This window comes from Hyperoodon ampullatus (assembly GCF_949752795.1).
Source record: "Hyperoodon ampullatus genome assembly, chromosome: X".
NCBI lineage: Eukaryota > Metazoa > Chordata > Mammalia > Artiodactyla > Ziphiidae > Hyperoodon > Hyperoodon ampullatus.
Genome location: NC_136913.1, coordinates 22,545,584 through 22,567,540, shown reverse-complemented (window position 1 = coordinate 22,567,540; position 21,957 = coordinate 22,545,584). Strand labels below are relative to the sequence as shown.

The following is a 21,957-nucleotide window of genomic DNA, read 5'->3' as shown; positions in this document are numbered from 1 at the left end:
TCAGGATTTGTCCTAAATCGATGCCATTTTATTTATTATTTTTAACTTTTATTTATTTATATTTGGCTGCATTGGGTCTTTGTTGCCGCGCGCAGGCTTTCTCTAGTTGTGGCGAGTGGGGGCTACTCTTCGTTGCGGGGAGCGGGCTACTCATTGCGGTGGCTTCTCTTGTTGCGGAGCACGGGCTCTAGGCACGTGGGCTTCAACAGCTGTGGTGCGGGCTCAGCAGTTGTGGCTCGTGGGCTCTAGAGCGCAGGCTCGGTAGTTGTGGCACATGGGCTTAGTTGCTCCGTGGCATGTGGGATCTTCCCAGACCAGGGCTCGAACCCGTGTCCCCTGAATTGGCAGGTGGATTCTTAACCACTGCGCCACCAGGGAAGCCCCTCGATGCCATTTTAGATTTAATGATATATGTTTATTGACAGAGAGGTTAGCTAATGGCCACCTTTCTAAAAGTCACTGTGACCCAATTCAAACCAGCTAACCATCAAAGATTGTTCATTTTCTTTCATGATTCTGTAACAGACCTAGTATCCTTGATCGTAAAAAAAGACTAGGGAAGTAGACTGTCCTGGTCATTTATACATTTCCAATGTCAAAACATACCTCCAATTATGGTCTTTTTTTTTTTTTCCCCCTGGTACGCGGGCCTCTCACTGCTGCGGCCTCTCCCGTTGAGGAGACAGGCTCCGGACGCGCAGGCTCAGCAGCCATGGTTCATGGGCCCAGCCGCTCCGCGGCATGCGGGATCTTCCCGGACCGGGGCACGAACCCATGTCCCCTGCATCGGCAGGCGGACTCTCAACCACTGTGCCACCAGGGAAGCCCCCTCCAATTATGTTCTTTACCTGGGCTAGGAATCTTGGGAGATTCTGTATATATGAACCTTACCACTAGGACCTCCAACTTTGTTACAAAGAACACTACTGTGTATGATGAAGCCTTCATGCAGAGAAATCTATGCAGATACAGAAAATATTCAATGTACCTTAAACTCCTGGCAGAATGGATACTTGCCACTGGGTAAGTAACTTGAGAAAACCTTACAGAAACCTTTTGATGAATTTTATTAAACAGTGTAAGACTGTTCAATACAGAGACCATGTGGTGAAGAAAAAAAAAAAGAGCTCTAGATTCCTGCACTGCCCAACAAGGCAGTCACTAACCACATGTGACTATTTCAATTTAAATAATTAAAAATTCAGTTCCTCGGTCACACTAGCCACATTCAAGTTTTCAACAGCCACATGTGGCTAGAGGTTACCGCAGCGGACAGCACAGATACAGAACATTTCTGTCACTGCAAACAATTCTACTGCCCAGCGCTACTACAGACTCTACCATCTGAAGCCGGGTCATACCTCAGCTGCTCCACTTATCACCTGTGAACCCGGACAAATTAATGAGCTTCATTAATACTTGGTTTTCTCCTTGGTGGATTGAGTAGTATGTAATTGTTAGCTTAACTCCCTGGGATGCTGCGAGGATCAGAGTTGCCATAAAAAAGGTTAGCTACTAGGAAGTTGTATATTTTTATGTGATTTGTACTTTATGAAGGTGACTTTCATCTTTTTTGTGTTTTTAATGTGAGTTGGATATTTTTTACTGTTTAAATCCCAACTTTTATGGCTATGGCCCCTTCCCTTCCTCCTCCTTTTTTTTTTTTTTGGTTAAAAAAAAAAAGAAGAAAGCACACTTCCAGATATTTTTAGCAAACAAATGCCTAAAGTAGCCACATGAGTAAGAGAAATGAACGAAGGCGGCTGCAGTAGGGCAGTGGCTGGCAAACTGGAGAACTCAAGCTCTGTGTCAACTGCTTTAGCTGCTACTTGGCTCCAGCCAATTGCTGCCATTCAGGAAAGCTGACCTAATGTAGCCAGACACTGATTTTTGAAAGAAACCCAGAAATCTGGCTTTTTATATTAAATCTCCAGTTTAAAAAAATATTAGCAACTAATTAAAAATGGTAAATATTCTTCAGGCAAATTTAAACATACTTAGAGGTCATATGCGGCCCACAGCTGCTACTCTGTGACCTCTGGTTTCACATGGCAGCTACACTTCCTTCTCCATTCATGGTCCCATGCCTCAGGACACTCTTACAAACAAATGCTCACAATTTATTCCTCACTGTACCTCATGGTGAAACAGAAATGAAATTCACAGTGTTATTTTATACAGATTACCACTCCCCAGTATTAAAGTTATTTCTAGGTTACTAAAATATAACACTTAAAAAACACACATGGGCTTTAAATGCTTTAAGATAATAAATAACCCAAATTTAGAAAATAAAGAATTTATGTCCTCTTGAACCAAATTCCCAGAAAAGAAGAAAAAAAGAAACTGATACAGAAAATTACACATTTTACTGTAATTAAAGAAAATATTTTTCTTTTTACATTGCTACTCCACTGGAAAATTACTGGAAATCTGGGAAAGAACTATAATGCTTTATATAAAAGCCATAGGTCTCTACTGATGAATGAGTTGAGATATTAAAAAAAAATTCCTAATTTGGAAAGCAAAGCAAATCTTTTAATTCTCCCAGTAATTTAAATACTGCACACTCAAAAGCCCATTAAATTTAAAAAGGTTTCTTTCTGTACTGTATATGGAAGCATACACAATTTTTTATTCCAAGTGTACTTAACTGTATTTTATTGTTATCATATACCCACCCCAAGGAACCAGCAGTTGCAGCCTTTTTATTCAGTTGATAATTCAAATATTGTTTCTAATACAAATATATGGTTTATCATGCTTATTTATCACTAACTTGGTACACTTCATAATCGCATTACAACCCCACTATGTACTGAATACCACTTACAGTTCGAAGTACTCAAGATAAGCACCGTTACTTTCAAGAGAAGATTGACAGTAATTAAAGGTCTTACTTAGTAGTTGTTGGTAACCATGTTTTTTTTTTTTTTTGCGGTACGCGGGCCTCTCACTGTTGTGGCCTCTCCCGTTGCGGAGCACAGGCTCCGGACGCGCAGGCTCAGCGGCCATGGCTCACGGGCCCAGCCGCTCCGCGGCATGTGGGATCCTTCCGGACTGGGGCACAAACCCACATCTGCTGCATCGGCAGGCAGACTCTCAACCACTGCGCCACCAGGGAAGCCCCAGTAACCATGTTTTAAAGGAGGTTAAAAAAAAAATAGAAAGTAGTATAGATATATTTAATTTGGTAATTATATTTTATTAATGAGATCTATTTTGGATATATACTTTGGGGTTAAAACAAAGATGTGTTAAACTGTTATCACTGTGATGAAACAGAATGACATAGAAGTATTTTGTAATTCATCAATGAGAACCACTGAAACATCTGTGGACTACACGGCATAAAACTAAATCATACCAGAACACTAATAATAATAATAAAAAGAACAATAGTATTTTGCATTTACAGACCTCCTTCCAGGGGAATTACTCTTCTTAAACACATGTTATTTTTCCTTCTTTGAACAAATAAGACAACTAAATCAAAGAGTAATAATGGTTTGCCCATGCCACAAAGTGAGTCAGTGGCAAACCAGGAATAGATTTTCTAACTTGTTCATTCTCTTGCAATTATACTGTGCAATGATTACTCTGTTATAGTGTGTCCTGCAGGCTACACGCAAGACATAGGTTATCTCCACATGTCATGTGGGCTTACTACATCCCCCCTCCTCCCCAGCCTATTAATAACAGTAGTGTTAACAAACCAACAGTGCCATTAAGATGTGTGCCTGCCTGCCGCTCCAGCGAGGGTCCTGCAGAGAGACAAGAACAGAGCAGACTACAAGCCTCTCAGCCACCCCCATCTCCCCACCTTCAGGCAGCTGTCCAGAGATGGCCTCCAGGCATACCGAGATATCATAAAAATTGGTAAAACCAAATAACAAATTTTGAGTGCTCAGAGAAATTCAAAGATGGCAAGGTCATTAAAGAGCTAGAGCTGTGAACCACTAGAAAAACCCACAAGCAAAATGGCCAGCTGCTATGATCTATATACAGGTTCTGGAGGGCAAGGAGTGGGTCCGGGCAGAGATGGTCCTCATGTGAAGTCCATTTTTGGACTTTTTGATTCATTCTACTAATAGAGTAGGGCGTCCATTTGATTTATATAACCTAAAGGTTCGAACAAAGAAATTTCTAGCCTGGAATTTATGCCATCTCCTGAGGTACATGGAATCACAGCCCAACTCTATCAGGAATTATCAGAAAGTAGGTAGATTTGGGTGGGAAATCAAGTCCATGTGGAGTGAGGAGAGGGCATGGGCTAAATGTCTGATGAATGTATAGATATACACGGATGGAAAAAGTTTTATCATACAGTTGGAGGGTACGATGGCAAAGAGAGAAGAGAAGAGGGAGTTAGAAAAGTATGCTATAAACATTAACGTATTCTATAAGAAACAAAGTATTATGCTTCCACGCTAAAGTATTGTAGAAAACAACTTCACAATTTATTAGGTGCCTATCAGGTGTAAGTTGCCACCAGAAACACAATAACATCTCAAGAATGGTCCCCATCCTCAAAGAGTTATAATGCATGAGGGGCAGTGCTTAAGAGCTGCATGAGTTTGGAGGACAAAGAGATCATTTTTAGCTGGGAGGCCTTAAAGGATAAACAGAATACCACCAGGGAGAGATGGGATTGGGGTGGGCGATGCAGGCAGGGGAAACTCATGAGCAGGGGGAGGTAGCCATGGTGGAGTCAAGGCCCGCCCAGGGAGGGGTCTAATCTGCAGGTGCCCCGGAGGTGCTGTCTCAATCCTTTTCGGCAAAGGGGGGGGTAATCTGAAACCAACAGCCTGAGATAAGGCTGATCGGAGACTCTTTTCTAGCTCCAAGACCCCAGTGCTGGGAAATGGGGCTAACCAAGCTATTTGTCCTGCCTGGAGACCCAAGGTAAGCCCAACTATGACTGTGGTGCCCAGACATGTCCTTCCAATGCCTCCAGGACTACCACCTGGTCCCACCTCCTTTGGGTGACAGGCAGCAATGTGAAACTGCAAAGGGCTGATCTACTAGGACAGAGGAGCTTTTTAAAATACACAGCCACTGGGGCCCCACCCCAGACCCTGCCAGCTGGGCCCAGAGGTAAGGAGAAGACTACAGGAGGTGGAAAAGGTCCCAGAAATCTCAACTATGTAGACGCTTAAATGCCAGGGTTGGGATAGCTGCTACCTCGATACTTCCCAGTCACCCGTCGAGTCTCTTTGAGGATTCCCCATCCTCCACGGCGGCCCTTTCCTACTTTCATGATGTTAATCTTGAAAACAACAAGTGCTCTTATTGCCAATTTTGCTGAAATGCATTTATTTCATCTTCTCTCGTTACCAAAAACCAGTTTCTTCCAGCTTACTTTTCCCTAGCCCATTTTTTCTCCTTCGCTTTCTTTTTTTTTGCGGTACGCGGGCCTCTCACTGCTGTGGCCTCTCCCGTTGCGGAGCGCAGGCTCAGTGGCCATGGCTCACGGACCCAGCTGCTCTGCGGCACATGGGATCTTCCCGGACCGGGGCACGAACCCGTGTCCCCTGCATTGGCAGGCGGACTCTCAACCACTGCGCCACCAGGGAAGCCCCTTCGCTTTATTCTTGAATGCTATATTAGCTCACACAGCACCATAAATGATTCCCTTATCGAAGAAATAATTCATGTGCTTGACTTCATTTTCCTTTCTACTGTCTATTTAAATTGTTATCTAGATACCAATCTCCCTTTCTATATCAAAGTCATACTTAATGCATATTTGACATGAAGCAATATTAAAGTTTGAAGAGTTTCACTAACTCTGAGATTCTCAATACTATAGGTGTGCATCAGAGTCACTGTGGAGCTTTTTAAAATACACAGTCACTGGGACCCCACCCCAGACCTACTGAACCAGATACCTGGCGGTGGCATCTGGGCACCTGTCATTTTAAAAAGTGTAAAAGATACACCCTGGTTGTTAAGAAGTAATGTGCTAAAGTATGTGATTAGGGAACTTGGGTTTGGCCAAATTTCTGCACACAAGTACAACTATTTTTTACCCTCCCTAGGAAACAGGCAACAGTTATTACCAATAAGGGACATATGTAAACAACATGAAAATGATTTGTGGATTATTTGTGTTTCAACCTCTCCTATTAGTACTGACAGAATTAAATGACAGTTATCACGATTGATTTTAAGCTCCTTGAGAGTAGGAACCATGCCTTTTTCATACTGCAACCATCCAGTTGCAGTGTTGTGCCAGATGCTGGGAATACAAATATAAACAGAAAACATGGTCAATGAGAGGCGACAGAAACCAACTCAGAGTAACAGTAATACTAAGGACTATCACAGTGGTTTGGATAAAGTGTTATTCTCCGAAATAATAAAACCAACTGACATTTATTGCATGTTTACTACGTGCCTGGCACTATTCTAGGCATTTTACGTATCACCCTGCTTCAATATTATCCCATTTAATTTGAACCCTACGAGGCAGGCCCTATATTCCTCCCAGCTGTACAGGGAAGGTGCACGGGGTAAGTCACATGCCCCAAAGTTACTTATCTAGCAAGAGGTGGAAAGCCAAAACTTGAACTGGCCATTCTGGCTCCAGAGAGCAGGCTTTTAATCATTACCTTATACTGCCTTTCAGGAGCCTAGGTCAGTGCCCTTGGTGCTCAAAAAATGCTAGAGGGAGGGAGGGAGGGAGGGAGGGAGGAAGGAAGGAAGGAAGGAAGGAAGGAAGGACAAATATTTACAGAGTGCTCCCACAGTGTGCCTGAAACCCTTCTCCCTAAGACTCCTGAACATTATAGACTAAAACCTATGATTGTTTGTATGATTCTTAAAAGCTTAGGAAAAAGACAAGTGTTATCTTTCCCTCCACTTCAGTAATGGGATCAGAAGTTAGGTTTCCAGGGGCTTTCCTGGTGGTGCAGTGGTAGAGAGTCTGCCTGCCGATGCAGGGGACACGGGTTCGTGCCCCGGTCCTGGAGGATCCCACATGCCGCAGAGCGGCTGGGCCCGTGAGCCAAGGCCGCTGAGCCTGCGTGTCCAGAGCCTGTGCTCCGCAATGGGAGAGGCCACAACAGTGAGAGGCCCGCATACCACAAAAAAAAAAAAAAAAAAAAAACAAAAAACAAAAAAAAAAGAAGTTAGGTTTCCATAGCTAACCCTTAAAATAGATCCCTTCACTTCTCTGCTCCTCTAGTTCCAATGAGCTTACATCATCTGGGAGCCAAACTAAAAATGACATTTTCAGGACACTGCTTCCAAGAATTTCCCACATGCCCTAGCATGTTACAGTGACACACTGCTGCAATGAGCAAGAAATTCTCTTAGAATTAGGTGAGGGCTTCCCTGGTGGCACAATGGTTAGGAATCCACCTGCCAATGCAGGGGACATGGGTTTGAGCCCTGGTCAGGGAAGATCCCACATGCCACGGAGCAACTAAGCCCGTGTACCACAACTACTGAAGCCCGCGTGCCTAGAGCCCGTGCTCCGCAACAAGAGAAGCCACCGCAGTGAGAAGCTCACACGTCGCAACGAAGAGTAGCCCCGGCTTGCCGCAACTAGAGAAAACCAGCACGCAGCAACGGAGACCCAATGCAGCCAAAAATAAATAAATAAAATAAATAAATTTATTTTTAAAAAAAGAATTAGGTGAAAAAGAGAGGCAAATCTAAAAATGATATTTCAGGTTGAAAGAAGGAAAAAAGTTTCCTGATTCAGCGCTAAGGGCTGCTGCCAACAGCTTGTTTTGTTCCCAAAGATCAGCACACAAAAGTTTCACAGAGCTGGGAGGAAAAGATTTGGATGCTAAGTTAGATGGGGGGTTGGGGGGGGCGTGATTCCCATCATTCCTTTGGGAGCAGTAGAAAAATAACAAAACCTCTATAAAAGAGATGAGCAAGTCTGCTGTGAAAGGAATGACCCCTCACATATAGCGAAAGCAATTTGCATCTACAGATCTCATTGGTATAAACGACCTCCTTCAAAGAGTGAAAACCTCAATGGAAAGCCACTATATACTCATGAAAGGCTTTGCCGGCTATTTGTTGAGCTGTATACAGACTAACAAACAGGAGTGGTTAACCTGGCACACCATGCACTATAGAGATTTTTTTTTAAGTAGGCTTAGTCAGCTAATCTTGTTGAGATTTCTCTCATACTACTGATTCCTTATTCTCAAAATAAATTAAGAGGCTTCATTCAAAATTCCCTGTGGTCTACCAGCTTGAGTTTGTTGGGTGTCTTTGATTGTCTCTTGTCTTCAGATTCCCTGCCTTGTCTCTTTAGATTTTGCTGTGCCCTTTGGTATTTCCCGTTAGTCCATGTCTGGAATAGCTAATTACATGGTAGCATAATTCCCGCTCCTACAACAAGGAATAGCAGAACCTTGCTAATTCACACCAATAACTGAAAGACTCCTGTGTAAGTTACTGAATTATGCAAATGAGCAATAAGTGAAGAAAGATGATTCAAAATTGTATTTCATTCATTTATTTTGACAAGTGTAGTTTAGCCTTAATTATTTTGAAAATTTCTTTGTAGCATACTAATAAATTCCCTGTGGCACATTTGTTAAAAGTGATAAAGCCTTTACGAAGAGAGACCAATGTGTGCTCTGTTGGATAATTTCCTGAAAACAGGCTCGATTTAGACCCTCCCTTTTATCTTGGATTTCACTGACTTTTAGCATCTACTTTTTTGGGGGCAAGACAATACATAATATACCAATAAAACAGGGATAATTTTAGCAGTAAACATTTACTCCATAAACAGGTCCTACGTATGTCTAAACTTCCATCATGATGATAGTTTAAAAAATTAATCATGCTTCAAGTAAAACATTTTTACATTCTCTGGTCATAATGCTAATAGGATTTTATTTTTATCTTCTAAATAAAACTAATTCTGTCTGTCATTCATCTCTTTTAATTCCTATTTCTGTTTTGTTTTGTCTTACCATACTTCTTTCTTTTAAAGTTAAAGATGTCTGTTTTAAGATAAGTGGATATATCACAGTATGTAACGTTTTCATGTCAAAATACTTACATTATTATATCTGAGTTAAATTATTTAAGATAGGAAAACACTTTGATACACTTCTGACAGATGTATCTTGCAGGATGGAATCAACTTCTTTCAAAGCAGCACCACTGGTTACAGCGTGGAGTGAAGAGCGAACAGTTTTCCAGCTTCCAGTTTTGGGTTTAAAGCTTCGCATAGACTACCCTCTTAATAAGTGCTTTTTGACTAAACCTCCAATTCAAACGTGTTTTAAAAATCATCATGCATTTGTCAAATGAGGTTCTTTGATTTATAAAAGCTAGATCAGCAATACAGCATTTAAAGAATAGTGGGAAAGACAAAACTTAGTCTCAAACTTCACGCCAGCGTCTGTGCCGATTAAAATCTCATCTTTTCTTCAAGGCCCAATTCAGGTTCCATCTCCACTGGGAATCCTTCCCGGAGCTAAATGCAGAGATCCCACAGCACTTCATGCCATCCCCTTGTGTTACGAGTTATTTGCCTTCAGGTCGAAGTTTCCCTACTAGATTAAGAGCAGGGCAGCTGTGACACAGTGGAAACAAGGCTGGGCTCTCACACCACGCAGCTTTGCTACCTCATGAGGGTCGTTACATCTCTTTCAGGTTGTTTTTTCATCTGAAAAAATGTCAACTATTTTATCTAATGGGAAATGTAAAAGATAATAGATGTGAATGTTCTCCATAAAATATAAAGTCCTATAAAAAGTAGGTGCTGGGGCTTCCCTGGTGGTGCAGTGGTTGGGAGTCCGCCTGCCGATGCAGGGGACGTGGGTTCGTGCCTCGGTCCGGGAGGATCCCACATGCCATGGAGCGGCTGGGCCCGTGGGCCATGGCCGCTGGGCCTGCGCGTCCAGAGCCTGTGCTCCGCAGCGGGAGAGGCCACGGCAGTGAGAGGTCCGCGTACCGCAAAAAAAAAAAAAAAAAAAAAAAAAAAGGTGCTTATAGGGTGAATTCGTGAATAAGAAAATAATCAGAAATATTATCACCTCTAAAACAGGACCCAGGTCTTGGTTATACTTGGGCCCTTTACATATCACACAAGGCAGAGACTCAGCAAACACTCATTAAATGAATTTTGGGGGGTGGGGTGTGAAGCAAGGAGAAAAAGATAAAACCAGACTTACACACAGACCTGGTTTGGTGATCTTATTTCTAAGTTGGGTTTTATAATAATTTCTTAAAACAAGAAAAGTAAATCAGTGTCTAAAATTAGTCTGCAAACCTATCTTTTCGTGAGCACAGCTGATTTAAGCCTTAAGCTCTAAGGGACAGTGCTAAGGCTAACAGGTTTCCCAGGGCCTTTATATGGGGAGAATGCAACAATGTTAATTCAATTGAACTCCATGACAGACTACTAATTCCGTCTAGTTACTGTCCCGTTGGCCACAAGGTAAGAGAATACTGATGGGTCTGAATAAATTCATGACAACTATAAAAAGAACTACTCTAAGAATGAGTCAAATTGATGATGGGTTTTCTTCCTGTATGAGAGGTAGTATTTATTATATGGACATGATAGTGCAGCAGCATAAAATAATAAATGGACACTGACTAATCATGTGCAAATCAACACCACATCTGGGCCTGGGGCTACTGAGTAACTGGAGATATCACAGGGACAAAAACTTCAAAAGTTACGGCTGACGCCCTTAGAGAATTATGAAAAATTTAAAGAATTACAGAGGATAATGAAAACATATGCCAATTTCTATGAAAAGCAAGAAAGCAAAGCAAATTAAAACCAAACCAAAAAACCCAGTCAGTTTAAACATTATGTCAGGTTAAAAATTAAATCTGCACTGTAATCGGAAAGGTGAGGACTAAGCAAAAACACTTAACTTTTAACCATTAGAGGCTATTCAGATATGGCACATGCAATTGGTAAAAACAACAACAACAACAACAAACAAAAACAAGATGAAGAAGATGCATGAGAGGCAAGTGCTGTCTCTCATAAACATAAAAGGAGCATAAACATTTCTGAAAAGAAATATTATCATGACAAAGTTAAGGCAAATAAGAAATGACGGAGACATTAAATTCTGGCCTAAGTAAATGAGCAAAGATTCCCAAGAGGAAAAGAATATGCAATTTAAAAATAATCCCAAACTACTAGAGAAAAAAACCCAGAGTCAGACTGAACCTGTTTAAATCCCAAATATCTCTGAGAGCAGGAAATAATTCTGGATGACTATAAACCCTCTAATTTGCTTGAAGCAAATGGGGCTGGTGTTTTCATTTCTTTCACTGACTTTTTTGTTTAAGGTCACATTTATTACAAATTTTAGCTGGTATTAAAAAGTCACAAAGTCAATAACTGATAAAGCCACAAAGCGTGCTTCTTTAGAAAGATTTAAGAACAACAACAACAACAAAAAAAGGGAATGTCACATGCTTTTAAGACTACAGACCTTTTAATGTTTACGGCTGCATTTTTAAAAGAAGTAACTTATATATTTTACATGGTTGATTCAATACACTTCTAGCGAAAAGCACTAATTTTGAGGGGAAGAAATTTTAGTGTAACTATATCTAACCCAAGTGCTTTATTTAGGTCATGTTATAACAGATTATTATAGATGTTATACAAATATCAATAATTTAATACTCCTGAAACTTAAGAGTACATTCTACCTTGATAGTTACAGGATCTACTCTCTCCTCGGCCATGAGTATTATAAGCCTTTTCCTCCTAATTAATCTGCAATTAATTCAACCAACCTCTAATTAGTTTTCTACAACTTTACCCTACTTAGGCAATAAAGCAGTCTCTAGACTGGGTTTTAAACCTGGGCTAAAATAGACTTCTACAGAACAAAAATGGTTCTGGGATTTCTCTTTGTAGTGTAATTTAGATGTCATATCTAATTTGCTGTCATGACTATTGTTTCACTGTGCAATTTGTATGTCGTTTTGAATGGTAAAGACATCATAGCTTTATTGAATTAAACCTTCTGTCTTTAGGGTCTGATGTTACATGTTTGTGTGTGTATGTTTATGTCTCAAAAGCTCCTTTTGACATCAAGTAATAGTAGAAAAGGATTATGCTCTTTTGATATGTTTGTTCCCATCTTGGTAAATATAAACACAAACTGGGGGGGAAAAGCCCTCTTCAAACTAAAGAAACAGAATTTTAAATAATAATAATAATAATAATATTACTACTACTACTACTACTATTATTATTATTTTAAAGACAGAGATAGCTAAATAAGCCATTCACATTACAGAAGTATAGAGGGCCTGGCCGTTTTGTAACCTTAATGGCTTGATTGTCAATTCTATTAACCAATTCTTTCCTAAGAACTGTCCTTTTCATTGACAGTTTTTGTGATGCTACCTCAAATATAAGATATTACTCTTACCACAATTCCATAAACACAAAGAAATTCAAACGCACCCTGGCTTTAACTCATAAGGAACAAAGGCCATCTTACCTATATTGCAATACGCAGTTTAGTGTTAGTCTGTTTGTAACTGTCTTTCTTCTCCTGGCCTTTGGGTTCAAGTTCTAAACTAAAGTCAGGACTAAGACTAACCATGGAAAGCCTTCCAGTAGACCACTGGAATAGATAGCCTTTTAAGTAATTTTTAGTGCATGAAATTTCATAAAGTTTTTACTAGATAATTACACTTCCTGATTTTGTAATTAGTGGAAGTACATGCAATTACATAATAATTATGATAGTAATTACGTAATTAAGATGTATAATTATGTAGTAAAAAACATCATGGAAATAAAACCATCTACTGTGTAAGGACAATACATTTTAAAAGTAAATTCACTAGCTCAACTGTTTAAAAATACTTTTCTTCAAAATAAAGTGATTAGCTCACATTATGGTGTAACTGCTTGAAAATTATTTAATATTTTTTCCCTCACTGGTGATAGAAATATATATTTTTTAAAGTACATGAAAAAAATCTTATCAGGTTTTCCCAGCTCTCAAACACTCAAAAAATGACAATATGTTTTGCAAATGAAGACCATCAACCACAGCATTATCACCTAGATAATGCCCTTGTTTGTGCTGCTGTACTTGTCACTACAAAAGGGACAAGGAACCTGCTCACTGAAAAGACATACTAGGAAAGGATTTTACAAAACTTGTAACACATCTGTTATCACAGCATGCTTGTGAGTCCATTTCTACATAAAAGTGCAAAACTTGAGTGCATATTTACAGAAATGGCCTTAAAGAAAAGGCACGTTATTAGAATCTGGAAGTTTGTTGCCCAAACACATGGCAACGTTGTCATATACAACTTTCGCTATCCTAAAGAGGATAACAGAAAATATACAGAGACAAGACACCTCCACTACGGGCAAAGCAACTATGGTGACAATTCCCTGGAAAATGTAGTTTCTCTTCTGTCACACTGTAAAGTTGTCTTTAGTTAAACAACAAAACAGAAACAAAATTAGCAGTAATCAGAGAGAAAAGCAAAGCAGTATGAAGGGGCTCCAGGCTGCCATAGGAAAATACCAACTTTGTCATTCTTGTACTGAGCGTAAAAATACAACAGAAAAGTCAGCAACAGTAGGAAAAGTAAATTCCAAAGTAAATTTTGTAGTTCCAAAATTAAGAAATAGAATCTTGTTTTCATTTCAAAAAAATTCTAGTTCGATGCCTTGAAATCTTTACAAGCATACTAAATCAATGTTGTAATGAGACCCAGAATGGGGTGACTGGTGGGCACATACAGAGTAACCCTTGTATGAAGTGGCTATAGAGCTACATTCCAGTTTTCTCTTTCATAAGCCACTCATCTTGAGAAGCTGAAAGCCATTCTGAAAATCTTAATGTACTTCTCTGTTGTTCCTTCTAGTTACGAAGAAACAGTGGAGGAACGCATGCTTTCTTGCTTTGCCCCCCCACTCCTAGCTCTTCTCAGGCTACTACATTTTTAAGCCTAATTACAGAATATATTTCAGAAGACTAGGCTGTCATGCCAATTCCACCTGAAACCTGGCTAGGCCTTCTGTGTTCTGCCCATTTGTCATTTTAAAGTTTGGCCAAATGGATGGCCCCAATCAATGGATGAATAGAATGGAAGTAGGCTTTAGTTGCTAAGGAGAGTGTCTTGAATCAGTGCTTCTCAAACTTTAATATGCCCAGGAATCACCTGGGAATCTTGTTAAAATGCAGATACTGATGCAGTACGTCTGGGGAGGACCTGATATTTTTGCATTCCTAACAAGTTCCCAGGTGATGCCTACACTGCTGGTATACTGATCACTCTCTGAGTAATAAGGCATTATGTTTGATTCGGAAAAAAATGCAGGGAGAAAAAAGCTGACCTGGGTTCATCTGTGTTATTTTTTTCCTCAACTGCTAAACTACTGGAATCATTATTTCAAGTTGAACAAAACATTTCTTTGTAAAATTTCAGTTCTTATAATTTGTTTCTTGTTATAAAAGCAGTACATACTCAGATTATATAAAGAAGAAAATAAAAATTATCTATAATCCACCCACAGATAACAGCTATAAACAATTCTAGTGTTTCTTACTAATTTTTCCGCCTTGCATATAAACTACAAATTAGAATCATAATGGTTACTTAGTTTTGGACTTTGACCTTATATTGTTAGTATTTCTCTAAGTCATTAAAGATTGAAACTACATAATGTCTAACAATAACAACACTCCCCCAAAGCTCAGGATTATATGAACCACTTTTTCTATCATCAAAATTCTTTATGTGTTTCTACAATCACTTCCTAATCATGAATTGTTCTGAACTGCCACGTTAAGAGTCTCCCATGATAAAAATCCACTTAAACTAATGAAAGAGTTAAAAAGAAAAACCCAAAACCTCAGATCATTTTTTATTCGTAAGAAAATGAAACAAAAGGAAAATGGACTGCCCATTTCAAAATCAGTTTCTTTAACGAAAATGTTTTTCACAATTATAAAAAATATAACTTTAAGAAGAGCAAATTGGTACTTAAGTGAAATTCTACCTTTACTTTTATATGTATTTGGTAGGTATGAATGGTTTTGTGTATGCTCTGTTATTATTTATTAGAAACAGAGAAAAGGTTCATTTCTAAAATTCAGTGGAATAACCCATAAGAAGAATTGGATCAGACAGGGTGTCTGACACAGCCTTCTTCTTAATGCCTCGTGAGGCTTTAACAAAGTAAATTCTAAGAATGTCAACTGGCTTAGAGAGGACTCCAGCGGCTCTTTGCTACTTGTATTTCAGTACTTCTAGCAATGATACAACTCTTTCGCTTTCGCTTTAGCAGTTCAGGAATAGTAGAAATCCTTAACATTGAAGAGGGAGCTGTCTTAAACCCTCAGAAATCTCCAAATTCCCATATGCACTAAAGCATATAATTTTTTTCCATACAACTCTTATTTTCTGGCAACCCCCCCCCAAAAAACCAAAAACCAAAAAACCCCCCCAAAACCAAACAACAACAACAAAAAAACAAAACACCAAACCACCAAAAGAGTTTTTTAGATTCCTTAGCTTTTCAGTACTAGCTGTTGTCTCTCTTTGGGGTCCCTATTTTCCACAAGGTAATACAATCATTACCACTTCATGAGTGTAACTATTTGGCTGATGGCAAGCAGAGAACAGGACTCTGGCAGTGTGGGTGAGGGGCAGTCACCCAGGCTCACTCACTAGTTAAGTGACTTGACATTCTTTTGATTCAATTCAAATTTGGCATCAGCAAAATGAGAGCTACGACGTCACTCATCTTCAGTTATCACTTGCAAAGAGTTGAAATGACAGATATTAAATCTGAAAATGTCAAGGAAATTTACTGACATTAATTTATGGCACACCTGAGTCATGCGAGCAATACAGGAGATTGGAGAACTTTCCAGCACACTGCCATTCATGGACAGAACTAATTCCTAGGATTCACTCCTCCACAGTTCTTCAAAGTGCTTGTGCGACCTTATTTTGCACTAAGAATTCATTCAACAAATATTTACTGAGCTGGCTCCCATAGGCAAAGCACAGATCAACAAGGTACAACCCTTTGCCTCCATGAACTCAGTGGAAGAGAAAGTCAAAACAATTCAGGACCAGTCCTACAAGAAGGGCATTTCACAGGGTGCTATGGGAATGCAAAGGAAGGAAGCTTATACTACATTCAATTTCTTCATCAATATAATGGGGCACAATCCACTGCTACCTCATGGGGCTGTTGTGAGGACCTCTGTGAGACATCTGAAAGGATGACAGGAAACTATAAAGTACCTTACATAAGGTCAGCCTAGTTCTGGTGACACTAACGGAAACAACAAATACCTACAGACGTTACCATCAGGTATAAAGAAAAGACAAAAGAAGAGCGATGGTAACAAGAAAAGTTTAAGAAAAAACTGGCAAAACAAGCCAGTGAGAACAAAGCTTGAGAGGGGAAGTGGCTGGGAGATCTCACCGTGCTGAGAGGAGCAAGCAGCACGGCCCCTGACAGGGGCTGCCCAGTAGGCTGTGGCCCTCAGGCTGCCCATGGGCCTTTGAAAGAAGTAGGCGTGACCTGAAGAATAGTCCTTCTGGGCCTAAAGGGACTCCACTGAGAAACTGGGCTTCCTAACAGATGCTTTTCAAAAGTCCACAGTTAAAGCACCATCCTTTTGCAAACACTTATACCGTAGCTCCAATTCCTTTCTTCAACACAGAGTCCTAAATCCTGGTGTTCCTATTCTGGCAGGATTAACAGAAAATTCACCAAGGCGACCATGTGTTATGGGCTGAATTGTATACCCCCCACCTCCAAAGTCATATCAAAGAGGGGTTGAAGTCCTAACCCCCAGTACCTCAGAATGTGACTATATTTGGAGATAGAACCTTTAAAGGGGTAATTAAGTTAAAATGGGACACAGAAAGGTACAGAGGGAGGACCATGCGAAGACAGGGAGAAAACGGCCATCTACAAGCCAAGGAGGCCTCAGAAGAAGAAACCCTTCTGATACCTTGATCTCAGACTTCTAGCCTCCAGAACAGTCAGGAAATACATTCTGTTGTTGAAGCGACCCAGTCTGTGATACTGTGTTATGGCAGGTGTAGCAGACTAATACACCATCCTACTACAAATAGCTGACGCAGAATAAGGGGAGCTAAGCATCTGGTGAGAGAGAACAGGAACAGAAAAAAAGTGGTTTTTCTGCTTTTGTTTTTAGGAATAAGGAAAGATCAAACACTAAAGTGAAAAGGCAATTAGTGTTCAAAAGAATAAAAAGACAAGCCATAGACTGGGGTAAAATATCTGCCAAAGACACATCTGATAAAAGACTGTTATCCAAAATATAAAAGAACTCTTAAATAAGAAAACAAACAACCCGATTAAAAAAATGGGCCAAAGACACTTCACCGAAGAAGATATACAAATGGAAAATAAGCATATGAAAAGATGCTCCACATCACAGGCCATCAAGGAAATGCCAGTTAAAACAACATTGAGATGCCACTATACAACTATCAGAATGGCTAAAATCCGGAACACTGACACCACCAAGCGCTGGGGAGGATGTGGAGCTACAGGAACAGCCATTCACGGCTGGCTGGAAAATAACGTGGTACAGCCACTTTGGAAGTCAGTTTTTCAGTTTTTTACAAAAATAAACATCAAATGATCTAGCAACTGCGTTCCTTGGTGTTTACCCAAAGGAGTTGAAAACATGTCTGCACAAAAACCTGTACATGGATGTTTATAGCAGCTTATTCATAACTGCTGAAATCTAGAAGCTACTAAGACGTCCCTCAGTAGATGAACTGATAAATAAACTGTGGTACATCCAGACAATGGAATATTGTTTAGCGCTAAAAAGAAATGAGCTACCAAGTCAGGAAAAGACAGAGGAAACTTAAAATGCATCTTACTAAGTGAAAGAAGCCAATCTGAAAAAGCTACATACTATGTGATTCCCATCACATGACATTTTGGAAAAGGCAAAACTATGGAGACAGTAAAAAACAGACAAACAAATTCAGTTGTTGCCAGGAGTTGAGGGGAGGGAGGGGTGATTAGGAGTAGCACAGAGGATTTTTAGGGCAGTGAAACTACTGTGTATGATACTGTAATGGTGTTTACATGTCATCATACATTTGTCCAAATTCACACAGTGTCTCATAGTGAACCCTATGGTAAACCACGGACTGTGGGTGATAACGATGTGTCAGTGTAGGTTCATCAAATGCCCCACTCTGGTGGGGGATGCTGATAATGAGGGAGGCTGTGCATGTGTGGGGGCAGGGGGTACATGGGAAATCTCTGTACCTTCTGTTCAACTTTGCTGTGAACCTACAGCTGCTCTAAAAATTAAAGTCTATTAAGAAAGGCAGTTAGTGGATCCCTTTCTTTGTTTCCAAAACAATTTGACCAGATCAGTGGTTTATCACACTTAACTGTATCTGAATCTTTCTGTCCGAAAAGGACTCTAAGCTCCTCCAGGGCAGGGAGCATCGGCCATCTTTGTTTTTCTGACATCTGGGATGGCACTCAAGAAATAATAGAAAATATATACACACTGTTTTTATCGTTGCCAAATAAATAAAGGCTCAGTTGAGAAAAGTTGGAGACTCTTTTTCCTCCTCTTTTTTTAAGCAGACTTAATTTAGACAATTGGGCAAAGATTTGAATTGATTCATGTCTCCCCCAAACAGTTCACTTATCACTACTCAGGCCAAGGCCTCCCTGGGATGAGGCAGCCAAATGGGACCATTATGTGCTGCCATCATGGAAATGGATTTTTACTTCATATATTGCCACTATGTTCCTCTAAAACTTCTTTTGGATCTATTATGCCATCTATGTACATTCTGGAGCAGTTACAATCCCACAGAAGTCTTTGGACTTTGTGCCAAAGTCCCACAGAAATAAGATTTTAAAACTGTTATGTAGTTATGGTGAGTATGAAGTGGATACTTCACCAACGTGAGTCCCTTACCATCTTAAAGGAAAGGGAAAACTACCAAATGGGGTTAATTCACATTATGGACTAATGGCCTGTAAACCTTTGTTTGAAAAGCAAAGCACAGGAAAAAGCTTTGACAAGAGCTACTTTTCACCATAAAAATAAACCTCTTTCCAATAATTTGTGGGTTTTTTCCAAGTCAAATTGCCACGTTTCAAACACAGATTAAAACCACAATCCAGTTACAACCTTTAAAATACGGGCTTTATAATGGAAATGGTAAAACTATCCTAGCGAAGGAAATGTTGCTAGGTATCAACAGTAAAGGAGAGTCTATGGTAAATACTTTACGCGCCAGTTTCAGGGCACTTGTTGACAGACGATACTTAGATTCCATTCTCAATAATATAACTGTGTGTAACGACTGTCATTTTTCACAGGACTTTTTTTTTTTTTTTTTTTTTTTTTTTGCGTTACGCGGGCTTCTCACTGTTGTGGCCTCTCCCGCTGCGGAGCACAGGCTCCGGACATGCAGGCCCAGTGGCCATGGCTCACGGGCCCAGCCGCTCCGCGGCATGTGGGATCCTCCCAGACCGGGGCACGAACCCGCGTCCCCTGCAATCGGCAGGCGGACTCTCAACCACTGCGCCACCAGGGAGGCCCTCACAGGACTTTTGATGTTAACATCTATTGGTGTTCTGGCCTTGGTCCAAATTGAACAAATATATTTGCCCTCTGGATGCCACAGATTTTCAATTCATTTTAACAGCAAATCTCCCTTGAATGGCAAATCAGAAAGAAGAGAGCACTTCACTCCAACTTATAAAGTGAGAAGTGAATTTTACATATGTTACATTAATTTACACTTATGGGAGTTTCCCCTGTAACTGTTCACTTATGGACTGTAAGAATATTCTTGTTCTCCAATTGTCCCCTATGGATTACAACCTGTGTTCAATTCTCTCGTACTTAGAAACTATCCAAATCATGTGTTCAGAACTGTCTGGGGGGACTTTCTAAAAAGTTGAGCTTCCCAAACTCTACCCCACACCTTCTGAACTAGAATTTCTGGGTGTAGGATCCATAGACTTGAACTATTATATGCCAACAGGTGACTTGTAGGCAAGAGTGTATCAAATATCCCTTGTTAGAAAACCTCTGCTCTTGGACTACGGGTAAGCATGACCCAGCGTTTCAGTTTATATCCCACCACCAACACCCTAACACCCCTTAGCATTACCAAATGATGTGAGAACGTCCAGACCAAGTAAATTTCTGCTAGTTCACTCATTCCAAAAATGCAATTTAGGAATAATAATTAAGCAGAAGATCAAAGGAAGAATAGTTTCACTAATTAACACTCAATAAATAAAACAAAAGGCTCTAGAAACATTTCATGAAGTTCTTTCTGTCAGACATCCATTTTGTACCCTTCTTTTGCTTTATTTTCTTTGGGCTTCTGACATGTAAAAGAACGAGCCAGTAATTCACTCCATGCCGTTTTGGCTCTGAACTCCCAGATAGTGTATTTATTAGAATCAAATGACAAAAAAAGTGTCGTGATTCTTAAACTTGTGAAATGGAACTAGAGTAAATAGTGTGAGTGTACAGATTCTATCAACACTTCTCCACTTTAGTCAAGCAAGAATCTTCCAAGTGACTACTCTGTTATCTCCTATTTTCCGGGATAGCAGCATACACTCCTTGATGTTCTCTAAAAAGCTGGGGTAAGTCTCCAGTGACTTTCCAGATCACTTCTACAAGTCTCCGAGTCACTGGACTTTTTGAAAACTGCTGATCATTCAGCCCTTCAGATAAGAATTTTGGAAATGTCTGGAAGAGGAATCTGTCCCCTAGGAATCTATGAACATCTAGGGAACAATCTGGATTCAGAAAGAAGTAAAGGGGGATCAAGTTCTAATACCCAGAAAGAGGTAACAAACCCGACAGAAACAGACAATGTACATCAGTCAGTACTTAATTCTCTAAATGCTTTACGCCTTTAAGGAAAGGTCCTTGGGGGTAAAAGAGAAACAGTTATTGTTGATACCGCAAATAAACATGGGCTAGCCACCAGTCATGAATGAAAGTTCAAAGACCTAGTTACTCATGGACTAAAGGAATTTTTTCTCTATATGAATTTTATTAATTCACTGAAAATATGCTGTGGAGATAGCCCAAGTTCTTGTTGAACATCTAAAGACAAGATACTAATGTTTGAAACAACTCCTCCATCAGTTGTAAAGTATCTTATATCCAAGGACAGAAAAACCAAATAAGTCAAGGCATTAAAAAAAAATTCTAGCCTATCTTTGTAAATGGAAGAACTGGAGTAAATTATGACTAGAACTGAAAAGAGTTTAAGACCAAATCAAGGGCATGGGGATTCTTACGTGAGGAAATCCAGAAGTATTTGTAGGTTTCTATATGCCCTTGAGGTTGTCTCCAGCCCTAACACCGACCAACAAAATGTCGAATTGATAGGCAATGACCAACAACGTAAACACTCTGTAGGTAACTAATAAGAAAAATGTATAAACTCACCTTTTTTATTTTTTACAGGTAACAGAAAAGTTGTCAATGTGATTTTCATGTAGGAGAAAAAAATCCCATGCACTTGTCATGACATTTTCAAATAGTTTAAGTTATGTAACAAAGCTTTTCTCAGGCCATTAAGCCCCACAGTGCCTGCAAGTCTTGTGTGAGGCTTACAAGGCAGCGCCTGATCATTTGGGCTGAGGTGTCTACACGCTCTCTTAGGATGGAGTCAATAAAAGAACTCCATCCCAGCTCTCTCTCTCAAAATGAACCTAGGCTTTTAGTGAACAGCAGAGACATACTCCAGGTCTATTTTTTTCTGGTAATATCTGGTTTTTGTAGGTCCAGTGATCACGTTGCCTATTCTTACTTTATTACGGTTACCAAACTCTATAGAAAATAGCATTTTCAAAATATAGTATTTAAAGAGTTCTTTCTGTACCGTTCCTCCCCCAAAGCCCAGCTTTAATAGAGAACAATGTGAGGCAGGCTGTGGAGGCAA

At 39.9% G+C, this 21,957-nt stretch overlaps 1 protein-coding gene across 4 annotated transcripts in view; it reads right to left on the bottom strand.

The window, feature by feature from the left end:
• The window catches only part of POLA1 (DNA polymerase alpha 1, catalytic subunit), a gene marked incomplete at both ends in the record, with an annotated part of 294,126 nt that overhangs the window by 41,970 nt on the left and 230,199 nt on the right, over nt 1-21,957 (bottom strand). The window lies entirely within an intron of this gene.